This window comes from Euprymna scolopes, chromosome 46 (assembly GCF_053919585.1).
Source record: "Euprymna scolopes isolate OS-2025 chromosome 46, ASM5391958v1, whole genome shotgun sequence".
In the NCBI taxonomy this organism is placed as follows: Eukaryota; Metazoa; Mollusca; class Cephalopoda; order Sepiida; family Sepiolidae; genus Euprymna; species Euprymna scolopes.
In genome coordinates, this window is record NC_136527.1 from 114699090 (window position 1) to 114715695 (window position 16606).

General features: G+C 37.2%; 1 pseudogene; it reads left to right on the forward strand.

Moving 5' to 3' along the window:
• Nucleotides 1-7827: 7827 nt before the first annotated feature.
• LOC145270197 (uncharacterized) lies at nucleotides 7828-10104 on the forward strand (annotated as a pseudogene).
• The last annotated feature ends 6502 nt before the right edge of the window (nucleotides 10105-16606 follow it).

Genomic DNA, 16606 nt, shown 5'->3' on the forward strand with positions numbered 1-16606 from the left:
GATTACCAGAAGGCATTTGACAGTGTGCCACACTCATGGCTACTTCGGTGCCTTGAGTTATACAAAGTCCACCCGGTAATTAGAAAAACAATGGCTGCTCACCTTAAGATGTGGAAAACTACAATATCATTAAATCACAATGGAGGAAAAACCATCATCCCTGAAGTAAAAATCAAAAAGGGAATATTCCAAGGTGATAGCTTATCTCCCTTACTCTTCTGTATGGCAATAGACCCACTAAGCAAGCTCCTGAATAAAAATGAGGCGCCTACAATTTGAGTCAGGGACGCCATCGAGATCCAAGCAAGAGAATAAACCATCTGCTCTTCATGGATGACCTTAAGCTGTATGCTAGCTCTGACACCGATCTGCACCACCTTCTGCAGGTAGTACACACATTCTCCAGTGACATCGGAATGAAGTTTGGCCTGGATAAATGTGCCAAATGTACACTCAGAGCTGGGAAGAAGACCCACACAGAAAATATGCAGCTTAATGAAAACATCGACATCAGGGATCTAGAAGAGCATGAGCCTTACAAGTACCTTGGCATTGAGGAAAACGAGAACATACAACATGCCAAGATGAGGGAGAAGATTAGTAAAGAATATGTACGCCGGGTGAGGAAAATATGCAAAGCCCAGCTCACCAATAAAAATAAAATTACTGCCATAAACCAGTTTTCTATGCCAGTAATGACATACAGCTTTGGTATCATTGACTGGCCACAAAAATACATCAACCGGCTAGATGTAAAGACACGGAAGCTACTAACGCTTCATAAAATAATATATAGAAATCAGTGTCTACCAAGGCTGTATGTGCCCAGGGGAGAAGGAGGTCTGGGACTCTCAGAGATTAATCATCAACATAGGGCAACTATTGTGAGCACCGGTCAGTATCTGAGAAGCTCCCAAAATGACACCCTCTCAATAGTATATGAACATCAAGAGACAAGAGCCAGCAGAACAACATTAGTCACCCAGCTGGCCAAACATTTTGGTCAGAGTTGTCTCTCAGATGAGGACGAAACACCAAACAAGTGTGCCACAGAAATAGCAAGAAAGAGCCGGCAGAAATATACCGAGACCTTTCAACAGATGAACCTTAAAGAATGGGACCAAATCAGCGTGCAAAGTATTTTCTGGGGGAACTTTCTCGGGAATACATAGATAAAGAAGGTTCTTTGGACTGGCTCAAAAGAGGATCCCTCCACCACGATCAGGAAAGGGTCATAATGGCTGCCTAAGACCAGGGATTGATGACCAATGCATTCAAGAAGATGGCAGGGATCAGTAATGATAATAAATGCAGATTCTGCCACACAGAATTGGAAAGTGTTGGTCATCTGATATCAAGTTGCAAAGTTCTTCTAGGGGACGGCTACTATACAGCGAGACATGATGGAGTATGCAAGTACCTCCACTGAATCATCTGTAAAAAATTAAACATCCAATGTAGCAGCAAGTCCTGGGAACATCAACCTGAAAAAACAGTTGGAAATGATTTATATACCATACATTACGACCATGTAATCCCTACAGCCACCTACCTTGAAAATGCTGCTGTGAAACCTGACATAGTTATATGGAATAAGTCAGAGAGAGTTGCAACCTTGATTGAAGTGAGTGTTCCTAATGATGGCGGTCTTAACAGAGCTGAAAGAGAGAAACAGACCAAATACTAAGGTCTCATGTATGATATGAAAAGAAACTGGAACCTAAAGGGGATATCGATCATACCAGTTATCATAGGTGCCACAGGACTTATGAAGAAGAACCTGAAGTCCTACCTAACTAATATTCCTGGTGAACCAAGTGCAAAAGAGATTCAGACAATTGCACTTAAGGGAACAGCGAGGATACTAAAAAGAGCTCTCGGTTGGTTTCAATAAAAAAGCGGGGCAATGTTTGCAGCTTGTTTGGCTGCCCCATACCCGGCATTACAATCTTCAAAGGAAGAAAAAAAAGAGACAAATCACATTTAGACAAAAGTTAACTTTAAATGATATTCGTATTTACATATGGAAGAAAAACATGAAGTGCTGAAGACAAATATGTTGAACTTATAACGATTTTCTCGATCAGACTCCTAATAGATCTGATATTTTCTTGGCTACAATACTTTCAATATTAACTTTCATAATCCAGAGATATAAATATTTAATTACTGTAACCTACCATTTACTGGTTAAACGATGATGTTCAATAAAGTATAATATATTATGTTTTTGCAACCAATTTACTTATATACACATTAGTTATTATTTTTACACACACACACATATATATATACATATATATACACGCATATGTTTTAATGTAACCTTACAAATAATTATTAAAAACTAAATGATATTCGTATTTACATATGGAAGAAAAACATGTATGAAGTGCTGAAGATCAGACTCCTAATAGATCTTATATTTTCTTGGCTACAATACTTTCAATATTAACTTTCATAATCCAGAGATATAAATATTTTATTACTGTAACCTACCATTTACTGGTTAAACGATGATGTTCAATAAAGTATAATATATTATGTTTTGGCAAATAATTTACATCCGATTTAATATATTTGCACTACAAGCTAATCAACGAATATAAAGTCATAAAGTAATTAATCAATATGTATGTGTCTACCATTTTTAAAACGAATAATACTTTTTTTATGGTGTTCTTGGGTAATTATTTGTTTCATGAGTTTTCTGATTTTTTTTTTTTTGTACTCGACGAATGTAAAATTCACTTGATTATTTTCTGGACACTCGACTGACTTTCAAGATGGTGTTGTAACTTAAACACCCCTAAAAATTCATCCACTTCTTGTTCTAAAAATAAAAAAATAATTTAAGTAAAATCCAATTACGCGAGCAAACAAAAAAAAATTCAGAGGCGCAAAGCTTTAAAAAATACGCCCATGCAAATTCTGCAAGGAACAAAACTTAAACTGTGTTTTTTTTTTCGCAAACGTAGTTAAAAGCATACCACGTGATAATAGAGTGTACGGCTGTACCAATCCATGCTCAAAAAAGATTTAATTTTCAAAATTTTTTTCTCACCGCCTGGAAATACTTAAATGAATTCATGCTCACTCTTCACTCATTTTTCTATTCATGTCATGCTCTGTATTTTTTCGCCAGCATGACAAAACATGATTATCACATGCACACACAGACAGAGAAGCGCTCATCCACGTGCATGCACGCACATGGTGAATAATGCAGACAGTCGGCCGCATGCAAGGACATTTACCTTCTTTATCGTATTACACACAAAACATAAGCGAGAAAAACAAAGGACACTCTCTGCTTTTTCTTATTAAAATAACAGTCTCAATAACTTTGAAATTTGCAAAAACTGTCTACCCAGACATGTGTAAATAAACACCGTTACTTTCACATGTTTTATTTTTATTTTATTTGTGGTGGATGACCGGAAATGTGAAACAAACACACACGACTACAAGTTTGTGACACCCGCCATTCAAAAGGTCCTTACAAGTTTATCCTGAATGTGAAACAAGTTGGTGATCATGAACGTGAAACAAACACATATTCTATGATGTACCATCTCCATAAAAACAAAACTATATGAAGGCACGCTTGCATAATTTGGCCCGAATTCTCAGGAATTCCTGTCAAGCATGGATTGGGTGAGACCAGAATCATCAGTTTCAGCTGAGCGTTGTAACAGACACAATATCATAACAAACAAACCGAGGGGAAATGCAAATAATAAAAAAATATCAAAAACCTATCTTAAAATTACTGAATGTTTTAAAATTTATTTTAATCATGTTTTTTTCCAAATTTTTTTCGATAAATTTGTTTTCTTTTTCATCAAGACAAGATGAATGCCTTACTTTTTTAACCGTAAATTGTTAGGTGTAAATACAGAATTTTTTAAAGACTTGTTCAGTCAAGTTTTTTGTTATTTGTAGACAGCATATTCTTCTAGGTGTAAGTAAAAGTTTTTTTAAAGACTTGTTCAGTCAAGTTTTTTTTATTTATAGACAGCATATTCTTCTAGGTGTAAGTAAAAGTTTTTTTTAAAGACTTGTTCAGTCAAGTTTTTTTTTATTTATAGATAGCATATTCTTCTAGGTGTAAGTAAAATTTTTTTTAAAGACTTGTTCAGTCAAGTTTTGTTTTATTTATAGACAGCATATTCTTCTAGGTGTAAGTAAGTTTTTTTATAGACTTATTGTTCAGTCAAGTTTTTATTTATTTATAGAGAACATATTATTCTAGGTCTTCAAGAGAGCCACAGAGTTTCAGATCGTCCATAAAGAGTAAATAATTTACTCTTTTATTTTCCAACTTGCTTCTGCCCATGCTGAGATTGTATCCAGCAGTTTATGTAGCTTACTTAGTGGATCCATTGTGAGGCAGAAAAGGACCGGTGAGAGGCTGTCTCCCTAGAATGTTCCTCGTTTGATCTTTATGTTTGAGGTCTGTAACCTTCTTCCTATATGCTGTAGTGTAATTGATGAGCACCATTCGGTCATTTGCTTCTGAAGGAATGATGTAATATCGCTGTGCACATTATACAGCTGTAAACAGCGTAGTACCAAGTGATGAGGTATACTGTCAAAGACTTTTTGTAATCAATCCAGGCAATAGAGAGATTTCATTATCTTCTGCAGTCTTCTAGCATTGTTCTATTTACAAGGAGTTGGGCTTTTTGTCAAGCTTTTTCCTCGTACACCCCTTCTGCTCATTTTCGAGGTAATTGTGAGCAGTCAGATGGCCGTATGTTGCATCAGCAATTATCCCTGTTAGGAGCTTGTACGTTGTTGTAAGACAGCAGATTGGTCGAGATTTGTTAGCCATGTGGATGTCCTCATTTTGGGTAATAAGTGATGTCCTGCCTAGAGTAAGCAACTCAGGCGGCTTTTCATCATCACTGATGATTCTATTAAATGCCTTGCCATGTTGATGTCCGTTCAGAATGCCTTGGCACATTTACGTCCGCTCAGTTTTTTTTTCAGCCAGAAATTTGGTATGTGGTCTATTCCTGGGGTCTTTAAATTACTGCATTGAGCTACCTTTGTGGGAATTCAAATTCCAGCCAACAGACACACAGACATACATCGGTACTCCCAGGCTAACTCGATTGTCGCCCTTTAACACTGATAACCGGAGAGCGACACGGCCACGTGACTTCCTGTTTCTTTCTTTTCTCTTTTTCTTTTCCGCTGAACTCTCGACCAGTAAAGATGTAAAAAAACGCATGCTTCAGTGGCCATCAATTAACTCTCCTGACTAAGCGCCAGTAACGTTACTCCTTCACAACAAACTCATGTAAATTTATGTAAATAAATTTGCATTCTTTTGTTCATCAAAATGTACTAGCTTCAGTAAGCCACCAAGGCGGCTCTTCATCACCACTGATGATTCTATTGAATGTTTTGGCATATTGATGATGAAATCCGCTAAGTTTTTTCAGCCAGAAATTTGGTATGTGGTCTATGCCTGGGGTCTTGAAATTACTGCATTGAGCTACCTTTGTGGGAATTCAAATTCCCAGCCAACGGACACACAGATACAAAAAGATAATCCCAGGCTAACTCGTTTGTCGCCCTTTAACTGTGATATCCGGAGAGCGACACAGCCACGTGACTTACTGTTTCTTTTCTGTTTTTCTTTTCCGCTGAACTCTCGACTAGTGAAGATGTAAGAAAGAGCGCGCTCTCGTGAGTAAGCGCAAGTAACGTTACTCCTTCTCACTGAACTCTTTTCTCGCTATCCTTATTATTTCTCATGCAAATTCATGTAAATCTGCATTCTTTTGCTCATCTCAATCGGTTTCTCATCATTATGCGACCCTTTGCTTCTCTATCATGCTACCATACATTCATTTCTCCACTGACATGGAGGATGGGATCGTCTATAACACACAAGAGTAGATAGAGTTCAAAATAGACTTCGTAGCCTCGTAGGAGATGTCCTTTTCTCTTCCTTACAACCTTTATCTCACAGAAGAGATGTTGCGAGTTTGTCTCTGGTGTATCGTTATTTTCATGGAAAGTGTTCGAATGAGCTTCAATCTATGGTCCCCCCTCGCCAAACTTTCACAAGAAACACTCGTCTAGCTGTAAACACTATCAATAATTTCCCCCGCTCTTTATCTGTGCCTAAACCTAAACGTAGATTCCATGAACAAAGCTTTTTTCTTAGAACTGCACGACTGTGGAATTGTCTTCCGTTTTCCTGCTTTCCGGCTGACTACAATATGGTTGTCTTCAAGTCTAACGTAAATAAGTTCTTGATGAGCCGTTCCATATAAGTTATCAACTTTACCAAATTTTCATTACTAATGATTATTATATTGTCCAATTTCTACTGTACACTCTTTAACCCTTATCCTTGAGTGGCCTCTTGGCCTTGATAATGTGGTGATGCCTATGTAAAAAAAAAAAAAACAAGCAGATCATTCTGTCCTCCTACAAAGTGCTAGATCTTGACGCGATCTCTTTCAAGAATAATGACCCAACGAATATTTCTCATAAAGCTGAACAATCTACGTTAAAAATATTTTAAAAAACAAGAAAAGAAGAAGAAAAAAAAACTTTTTCGTCTCATTCTCAAATATTTACCGCCCAACACACGTGCGTCGATTATCTATTGTCCACCCCACCATCTTTATTTTAGCTAAAACGTAAACACAACTGCCTTCGAAAAAAAAAAACCCCAAACCTTTTCCATAGCAACCTAAATAATTATAAACACAAAGTTTTAGCTATATTCACTCACATTAAAAAAATTTTATTCTCTTCTTCACATTTTTTATGAAACGCATTTATGAATTACGATGTCTGTTAAAAGCTTCGGCGATATCAACAGACTTCATAAACATTTCGATTTTTCTCACGAACGATGCACTTTGCCGTTATTGATGTAACGATGTTATCGTTTCGTTTCGTTACAATCCTAGGTTTGTAACAACGTTATCATTTCGCTTCATGACAAAATAAAGGCCTCCATGTTTTATATTTAAAACTAACAACACGCGTCTTTTCGTTTTTTCTCTCTATTAATCAACCACACAACACGAGCTAACACAGCATGACATGGTGACAACGGCGAGATAAAGGGAAAAATAAAATAAAACAACGATGAAAGTTAGACATTATTTTTTTTTACTTTTTTTTTCTCTTTTCTTTTCGAACCAAAACTTCGTAAAACACACACACACACACGCTCGTTGAAGCTCGCAACAACACTACTGCTACCATGGCTAATATATCGATACCAGTTCCCATTCTCGACTGGGACTCGCCGTACACTGCAGAGTCATTCAAGATATTCAACGTTTGGAACTTTATTTCACAGCGAAGGGAACTAAAGAAGAAGAGAAAGTGCCTATCATTCTACTCGCAACTGGCGAGGAAGGAATTCGTAGATACAACAGTTGGTCTATGTCAAACGAAGACCGGAGAGACGCCAACAAAATTTTCAACGCATTTTTGGAGCAGCTGGAACCGGCAACCAACCACCGTATATGTAGGCTCGAACTCAGTAGATACCAATAAAAACCTACCGAGACGACAGACATATTTCTAAACAAGTGTCGCTTACAGGCAAAGAAATGCGATTTCACAGCCCATGAAATGAACGAACGTTTAGTAGAAATACTGATAGCCAACACGCCCATACCGGACTTACAAAAAGAAGTTGAATAAGCCGAAAGGGCTACACAATAGAAGAGGCTGTGAAATTAGCACGCACATATGAGGCTTCAGCCGTGTATATAAACAAAATACACCAACTACATGGCCTGTCACAGATAGACACCATAAATCGCGGTGGTCGCGAACGCCATGAAGGCAACAGAAATACCAGCAACTTGTGTAACAATTGTGAACGGGACCGCCGGTTTGGCAAGGAGCATTGCCCTGCCAAGAACAATATATGCAGCTCCTGCGGGAAAATGGGCCATTGGGCCAAATTGTGCTTCTCAGCGAGACTCGGACCCAGGAAACAAGAAAAACCCTGGCACAAAAGCCGCAGCCAGCCAAGGCACAGACAACATGGAACAGGCCGAAAAGTCGACAGCGTTGCTGAACATGACGACCAAGCCACAACAAAACTACATGCGGCGATGGAGCACCTCACATTCAGCACTATTAACAGTGAACATCCACTGCACAAACAAAAAACAACACAAAATGAAGCGTTTGTCAATATCAACGTTATATTGACAGACCACCCAGGTACGCACAGCCTCAAACTGAAGGTAGACACGGGTGCACAGGCAAACACACTACCTTTACGCATATTCCACAGGCAGTATATGCCCCTCCGCCATAAACGAAGACGGAAACCCAATACCTAGATCACTAAACCCAACGAAATGCGTACTGACAGCATACAACAACACTGAAATAAAATGCCATGGCACCACAAACATCAGGTGCAAATACAAGGACTCTTCATGGCTCAACACTCAATTTCATGTGGTCAACACTCCAGGACCAGCTATACTGGGCCTGCCAACATCTGGAGCCTTCAACGTTGTGACAATGAACTGTGCCATATCCGTTCAGCAACAACCTATCAACAGCATAGATGATCTGATGCCTTTATATCCCGTCAGATTCAACCGCATTGGCGAGTTCAAGAAAACGCAACCACCACATGAAGAGAAACTTGAAGTGCGAAGACAAGAATAAGAACGACAACGGCTTGAAGAAGAACGGATCCGGGCTGAAGAAATTCAGAAACAAGAAGAATTACAGCGGCAGGAAGAGTTAAGGCGTCAAGAAGAATTACGCCGCCAAGAAGAATTGCACCACCAAGAGGAATTACGCCGCCAGGAAGAATTATGACAACAGGAAGAGTTACGAAGACAAGAAGAATTACGGAGGCAAGAATTACGGAAACAGCAAGAACAGCAGCGGAAACAGCAGCAGGAGCAAGAAGCCCGTCAGCAGCAGCAGCAGCAGCAAGAAGCTTTGCGTAAAGTCAAACAAAAGCCGAAAGAACAATTGGCAAAAATACAACTTCCTGCTGGTGCCAATTGGGCCAAGACCAATTCTGCTGCTGCCCACGCTGTGTCACTTGCTGAAATCCAACAGGAAGAAGAGTGTCGACGTAAAGCTGAAGCCCAACAATTACTTCTCCAACAGCAGCAACAGCAGCAGCAGCAACAACAACAACTTCTTTTGCAGCAGCAGCAGCAACAACAACAACAACAACAGCAGCAGCAACAGCAACAACAAGAAGCAACCAATTCATCTGCACAGCAGGCGAAGATATGGGCCAAAAATAAAGTAACTGTGTCGAAATCAGCTGCAAAATCGTTGCTTGAAATCCAACAGGAACAGGCAAAACAATTGGAAGAGGAGAAGAAAAAGAAAAAAAATAACAACGCCCAACCTCAACAACCAGCACCGAAAGTCTCTATGCCATTGTCGACTGCCGCATGGGGTCGTACTTCTCCTGTGTTATCAACCTCTCCTACCTCCGGCTGGAGCTGTGAGTCATCTCCCTGGCAAGTGCAGGCAAGCAGCAAATCAAATGCCAGTTCAACATGGGAAGTTCAAAAGAATAATAAAAAGCAGTCAGTCTCATCTCCTACCAAAAATAGCAACGCAACGATTGATACAAACAGTTTTCCCAGTCTGACTGCAACAACGTCTCAAAACACAAAAACAAAATCATCCAAAAACAAACATAATACGGATGGTGTGCTAAAATTGTTTCAGTCATCCAATTCAAATGATGATTTTATTCATTGGTCCGAATCTCTGCTTAAGAACCTCAAAGTTAACCTTGATGTTCCAACCTTTGTGGCCTTTCTTCAAGAAGTCGATTCCCAGAAAGAGGTTATTGACTACGTACATTCTTACCTGGGAGAGAGCAAAGTTGTTGCTGAATTCACCCGCCAATTTTTAGAAAAACGAACTACACTAAAGAAAAGTGGTCAACAAACGAAACCAACCAGCAACAAGAAAACAACCACCAAGATCAGGATCAAATATATGATGCTTTTAAACAAAGGCAACACAAGCAAACGAAATATTTTGACCAGCATGCGCTCAAGGAAGACCTACCACCTTTATATCCTGGCCAGAGGGTAAGAGCATAAAACCCTACACACGGAAACTGGGACTTAGCAACCGTAGCTTCTCAAGCAGATGGTCCCCGATCATATCTCCTACAAACTGCAAACGGATATATGATACGGAGAAACCGGCAGCATATTAGGAGTGCTCCAATAAGGCCAACACCACCACAAACGCCAAAGCATGTAACATTTGCAGAACCACCTGCATGTACAACTCAGTTTCCACAAAGAGACTCCCAACAATACACTCGCAGTGGCAGGATGGTACGACCACCATCAAAAATGAACTTGTGAAAATTTCTAGAGAAGTATAGCAAGCAATTCATGGGGCAGAATAATCCCCTGCTTCGCTGTAGCTATTCAGGCAGTCTACCCTGAATTAGCCCTTACCTTTTATCATATATTGAATATGCTCAATATCATAATCTTAATATTCGTAAAGGGGGATGTAACAATGTTATCGTTTCGTTTCGTTACAATCCTAGTTTTGTAACAACGTTATAATTTTGTTTCATGACAATCCTTGTTTTGTAACAACCACGCATGCGCACTGAAAATAAAGGCCTCCATGTTTTATATTTAAAACTAACAACACGCGTCTTTTCGTTTCTCTCTATTAACCAGCCACACAACACGAGCTAACACAGCGTGACACTATTAATCTCCAAATAAAATTATTAACGATTAATTTACAATTAATTTCACCTCCAAACGTATTTACTAATTACACTATTAATCTCAAAACCAAAATCATTACCGATTAATTTACAATTAGTTTTAACTCCAAATGTATTTACTAATAATGTACTATTAATCTCAAACCAAAATTATTAGCGATGAATTTACAATTAATTTCAACTCCAAACGTATTTACTAATAATGTACTATTAATCTCAAAACCAAAATGGATAGCGATTAATTTACAATTAGTTTCAACTCCAAACATGTTTACTAATAATGTACTATTAATCTAAAACCCAAAATCATTAGCGATTGATTTACAATTAGTTTCAACTCCCATCATCATCATCGTTATTATTATTAATATTATTATTGTTAATGTTACTATTATTATTATTATTATTATTATTATTATTATTATTATTATTATTATTATTATTAATAATAATAATAATAATAATAATAATAATAATAATAATTTACAATTTCAACTCCAAACATATTCACTAATAATGTACTATTAATCTCAAACCCAAAATGATTAGCGATTAATTTACAATTAGTTTTAACTCCAAACGTATTTAATGTACTATTAATCGGAGACCCAAAATGATTAGCGATTAATTTACAATTAGTTTTAACTCAAAACTAACAATGTTTTATTAATCTCAAACCCAAAATGGATAGCGATTGATTTACAATTAGTTTGCACTCCAAACTTATTTACTAATAATGTACTATTAATCTTAAACCCAAAATGACTAGCGATTGATTTACAATAAGTTTCAACTCCAAACGTATTTACTAATAATGTACTATTAATCTCAAACCCAAAATGATTAGCGGTTGATTTTCAAATATTTTCAACTCCAAACGTATTTACTAATAATGTACTATTAATCTCAAACCCAAAATTATTAGCGATTAATTTACAATTAATTTCAACTCCAAACCTCATCCCCGGTGGGCTTTCCTGAGGCCACAATCCTGTGGGTGAGGACAGCTGATGGTATACTTGTATTGCATGTCTGGTATTCTGCACAACTACTTGTCCAGCACCCCCTCACTCATCCACCCTAACTGAAACTTAAAAAAAAAAAAATGAAATGACAGCTCAAGCAAAAGTTACGTTTAAACCAGGACCAAACTCAAAGAAAACCAACCTGCCTCCTCCCTTGAGGCTTGCATTTACTAATATCCGCGGACTTAGAACTAACTTAGATTATGTTGAGTCATTTCTCCTTGTAAACACCCCGGATATCTTAGCATTAAGTGAAACTAACTTTCACTCCTCCATTCCCTCTAACCACTTTAACATGCCTGGTTATCTCCCACTCTACCGTAAGGACTCGGACAGACATATGCATCGACTTGGAGTCTATATTCGAAACACCCTCCCCCTAACTAGAGAAATAAAACTAGAATCAGAGGGCCAGGCCTTTATGTGCTTCAGACTAAATATGCAACACAATATTAGCTACTTGTATTTTCTCTACCGCTCTCCCTCAAACCAAGACTGTACCCTAATAAACAAAGTCTCAGACAGTATAGATATAGCACTCTCCCTCGATACTAGCGCACAAATACATGTATTTGGTGACTTCAATGTCCACCACAATAACTGGCTAGGATTCTCTAATCACACAGACGTAGCTGGTAGCGCAACACATAGCTTCTCTATATCCCATTCCCTATCTCAGTTGGTTACATTTGTGACACGTTTCCCAAACCAGCACGATCAACATGCCTCACTTCTAGATCTCTTTCTGACAACGGTTCCCAATGACTGTACAACAAATGCCCACAGCCCACTCGGGAATGCTGATCACGCTGTGATAATGGTAGAAATCAGCCTAAATTCTCGCCCTAAAACTGAAGACCCACTTCTCAAAACAACGAGGTATTACAAAAAGGCTGATTGGGAAGCCATCAGGGAGCTCATCAGAGATGCCCCATGGCAAAATATCTTTGCTCTTCCAGCGGAACAGTGTGCAAATGAGACAACTGAATGGTTCAAAACTGCTATTGAAGCATATGTTCCCGCACGGAAATTCTATAGCAAGCCCCACTCTCCCCAATGGTTTACTTCTGCTTGTGCAGCTGCCATTTGTCAAAGGCAGCATGCGTTCCGCAGATTCAACCGACATAAGTCCAGCTCAAATAAACAGAAGTTTATAGAAGCTAGAAATAATTGTAAGAGAGTGATAGAGACAGCTAAGACAGATTACTCTGAAACCACTAGAAAGCGCATCGAAGCACAGAAATTAGGAACCCGGGATTTTTGGAAAATCTACAACAGCGTAGTTAATAATGGACAGTCAACTATTCCCCCACTAACAAACAATCATGAGGTTGCTTGCACGGCAAGTGACAAGGCTAATCTGCTTGCCAGTCGGTTTGCCTCAAACTCCACACTGAACTCGGTACACCACTCACTCCCTGATTTTCCTCTGCGAACAGACGCCACACTTGACGATTTGAAAATCACCTCTTCTCAGGTACATGCTATTATAAAAAACCTAGACACCTCAAAAGCATGTGGACCAGATCTCATCCCAGCTGTACTATTAAAAAAATGCTCTGCCGAGGTTGCTCCAGTTCTGTCCAAACTTTACAATAAATGCTTTAACGAATCTTGTTTTCCCGACTGCTGGAAAACCGCCTCTGTGGTACCAGTCTTCAAGAATTCTGGTGAAAGAACTGACCCACTAAATTATCGCCCCATTAGCCTCCTCCCGCTTTTCGCCAAAATATTTGAGTCCTTAGTTAATCAAGCCCTAGTCCAGCACCTAACAGCTGCTAAACTCCTGACTGACAAACAATATGGATTCAGGCAAGCCCGTTCAACAGCAGATATCTTAACTGTAGTTTCTGAACGTATATACCGTTCATTGGATAAAACAGGGGAGGGTAGAGCGGTGGCCCTTGATATATCTAAGGCTTTTGACAGGGTATGGTACGATGGTCTTCTAAGGAAAATTAGATCATATGGAATCACTGGAAGAATTCATAATGTAATTAAATCCTTCTTAAGTAATAGAAAAATCAAAGTTGTCCTCGACAGACGTACATCCAAACAATATGACATAAATGCGGGAGTACCTCAGGAGCCTATCCTTGGACCTCTATTATTCCTGATATTCATAAACGACCTCCCTGATAAAATTGTTTCGGAGATGGGTATATTTGCCGTTGACACCACTCTCTATGACAGATATGAGGGGAAAACAAATGAACACATATCCAAGGAAATGGCAGAAACACTAGAGGATGACCTCCAATCCATAGTGGAATGGGGTCAAAAATGGTTGGTCACATTCAATGCTGCTAAGACTAAGCTTGTTTCCTTCAATAACTACAAGAAACCTTCTCTACCACCAATAGCAATGGCCAAGAACACATTGCCTGAAAGTACTTCTTTTAAACTCCTCGGCCTAACGTTTACAGGAATATGAACTGGAATAGATACATTGAGAGCATTGCCAAGGCTGCTGCAAGGAAGGTTGGCTCCCTCTACCGTGCTAGATAACTACTTACGCCTGCCAGTATCCTATACCTCTATAAGGCAACCATTCGCCCATGTATGGAGTACTGTTGTCACATATGGGCTGGTGCATCTGCTGCTTGTCTCTCGCTCCTGGACAGGGTTCAAAAGAGAGTCGCCAACCTGATAGGTCCTGAACTGTCATCTAGGCTTCAACCTCTGTCCCATCGACGAGATGTTGCCTCCCTCTGCCTGTTCTACAAATACTTTAATGGTGAATGCTCTGGCGAACTGCAAACACTTGTACCTCCTCGACGTAACTACCCCCGACAAACCCGACAAGCTACTAAGTCTCATCCCTTTACAGTAGAGATCCCTAGGTGCAAGAAAGCCTTTTACTCCAATAGTTTCTTCCCCAGAACTGCGGGTCTTTGGAACTCCCTTCCGGGATTCTGCTTTCCCAACTGCAATGATATGCAGAAGTTCAAGTGTAATGTTAACAAACATCTTTCTACTCTTCTCCCTTCATAATGACCCCGCTAATGAATTCCCTAATAGTAGCCCCCTGCTTCAAAGTGGCACTGTGCCTTGTTTGGGGTGAAAATTGAATTAAAAAAAAAAATCCTGCACGTCACCAATTGAAAACGAATAAAGAAAAGTTATAAGCTTTTATACTTTTCGTATTCTTTTTTATTCATATATATATATATATATATATATATATATATATATATATATATATATATATATATATATATAGTAATTTATAAAATATATATGGCGATTAAGCTACACTGAATATTCTGCGTTTCATCCACTATAGGATTCGTCAGGCTTATGCGCATAAGCCTGACGAATAATATAGTGGAGGAAACGCAGAATATTCAGTGTAGCTTAATCGCCATATATATTTTATAAATTACTAACTAGCTCTACCTACGTATTGAGCACTTTTGAAGTAAATACTTAAAGTTTACGCATAAATCTATACTTTCGTATATTAAATTTATGTGAGTAAATGAAGTAGTTATATATATATATATATATATATATATATATATATATATATATATATATATATATATATATAACACTTGAGTTCCTTCAAATATAATGAAAATCAAGACTAAAATTTATGAAGAATACTTGAAACCAAAAACTTATGAAGATGTCTTGGTAAAAAAAAAAAAAAAAAATAATAATAATAGAATACATATATATATATATATTATATATATATACTAGCATGAATACATGTTATATATATATATATATATATATATATATATATATATATATATATATATACACGATATTTACAAAGCTTTTATACTTTTCGTATTCTTTTTTATTCATATACTATTGTAAAATGTATAATATATATATATTAGCATGAGTGCAGTAAACATATTCTACCAAAATGTCGAAGCCATCAATCCAGTGTTTATTTAGACTACTAAAAACGAACGAACCAAGAATTACATTTTTATATATATATATTATTATTATCATTATTATTATTATTATTATTATTATTATCATTATCATTATAATTATTATTATTATTGTTATTGTTATTATTATTATTTTAATTAATTTTATCAAGTATTCTTCATAAATTTTAGTTTTGATTTATAAGTGATAAGGATAATAATCATATTGAAGATATATATATATATATATATATATATATATATATATATATTTTCTCTATACAACATGTTCAAAAGTGACACTAATATGACGCCGTTCTAATCATAAAACTCGTCAAACAAGGAAGCCATGTATTTTCATTTCATTTACAGTGAGGAAATAAACAAAAAAAATCACATGATTGAATTTTAAATGAGTTTTTCAATAAAATCTTTGTAAATATCGTATATATATATATATATATATATATATATATATATATATATATATATATATATATATATATATAACCTTTGTATATATACAGTTACGTGTTAAGAAATAATCCTGTTTTTAGTATTGAATCTGGATCGTCGGATTTGGAGTTGACCAGACAGCTAGATTAAATGTTAAATCGAGGATGACGTGAGAGGCAGGTGCAACAATTCATAGGATTTGTGACGGGAGTTATAGGGTAACACACAATAAAGAAGAAAAGAGGCTCTCCCAAATGTGAGCATAATCTGAACTTAATACCGCCACAAAAAAAGTTGTACGTGCATAAATATATTATTTTTACTTAAGGTTAAGTTACTTAATTATTTGACGATCTAAATCTATAGGCTAAGTTTGTATAACATAAAATGAATGATATTAAATTTTATTATGATTGAAGATAATAATTGCAATAGTAAAAGTTGTATAATAATTATGATGCTAATTATTAGCATGA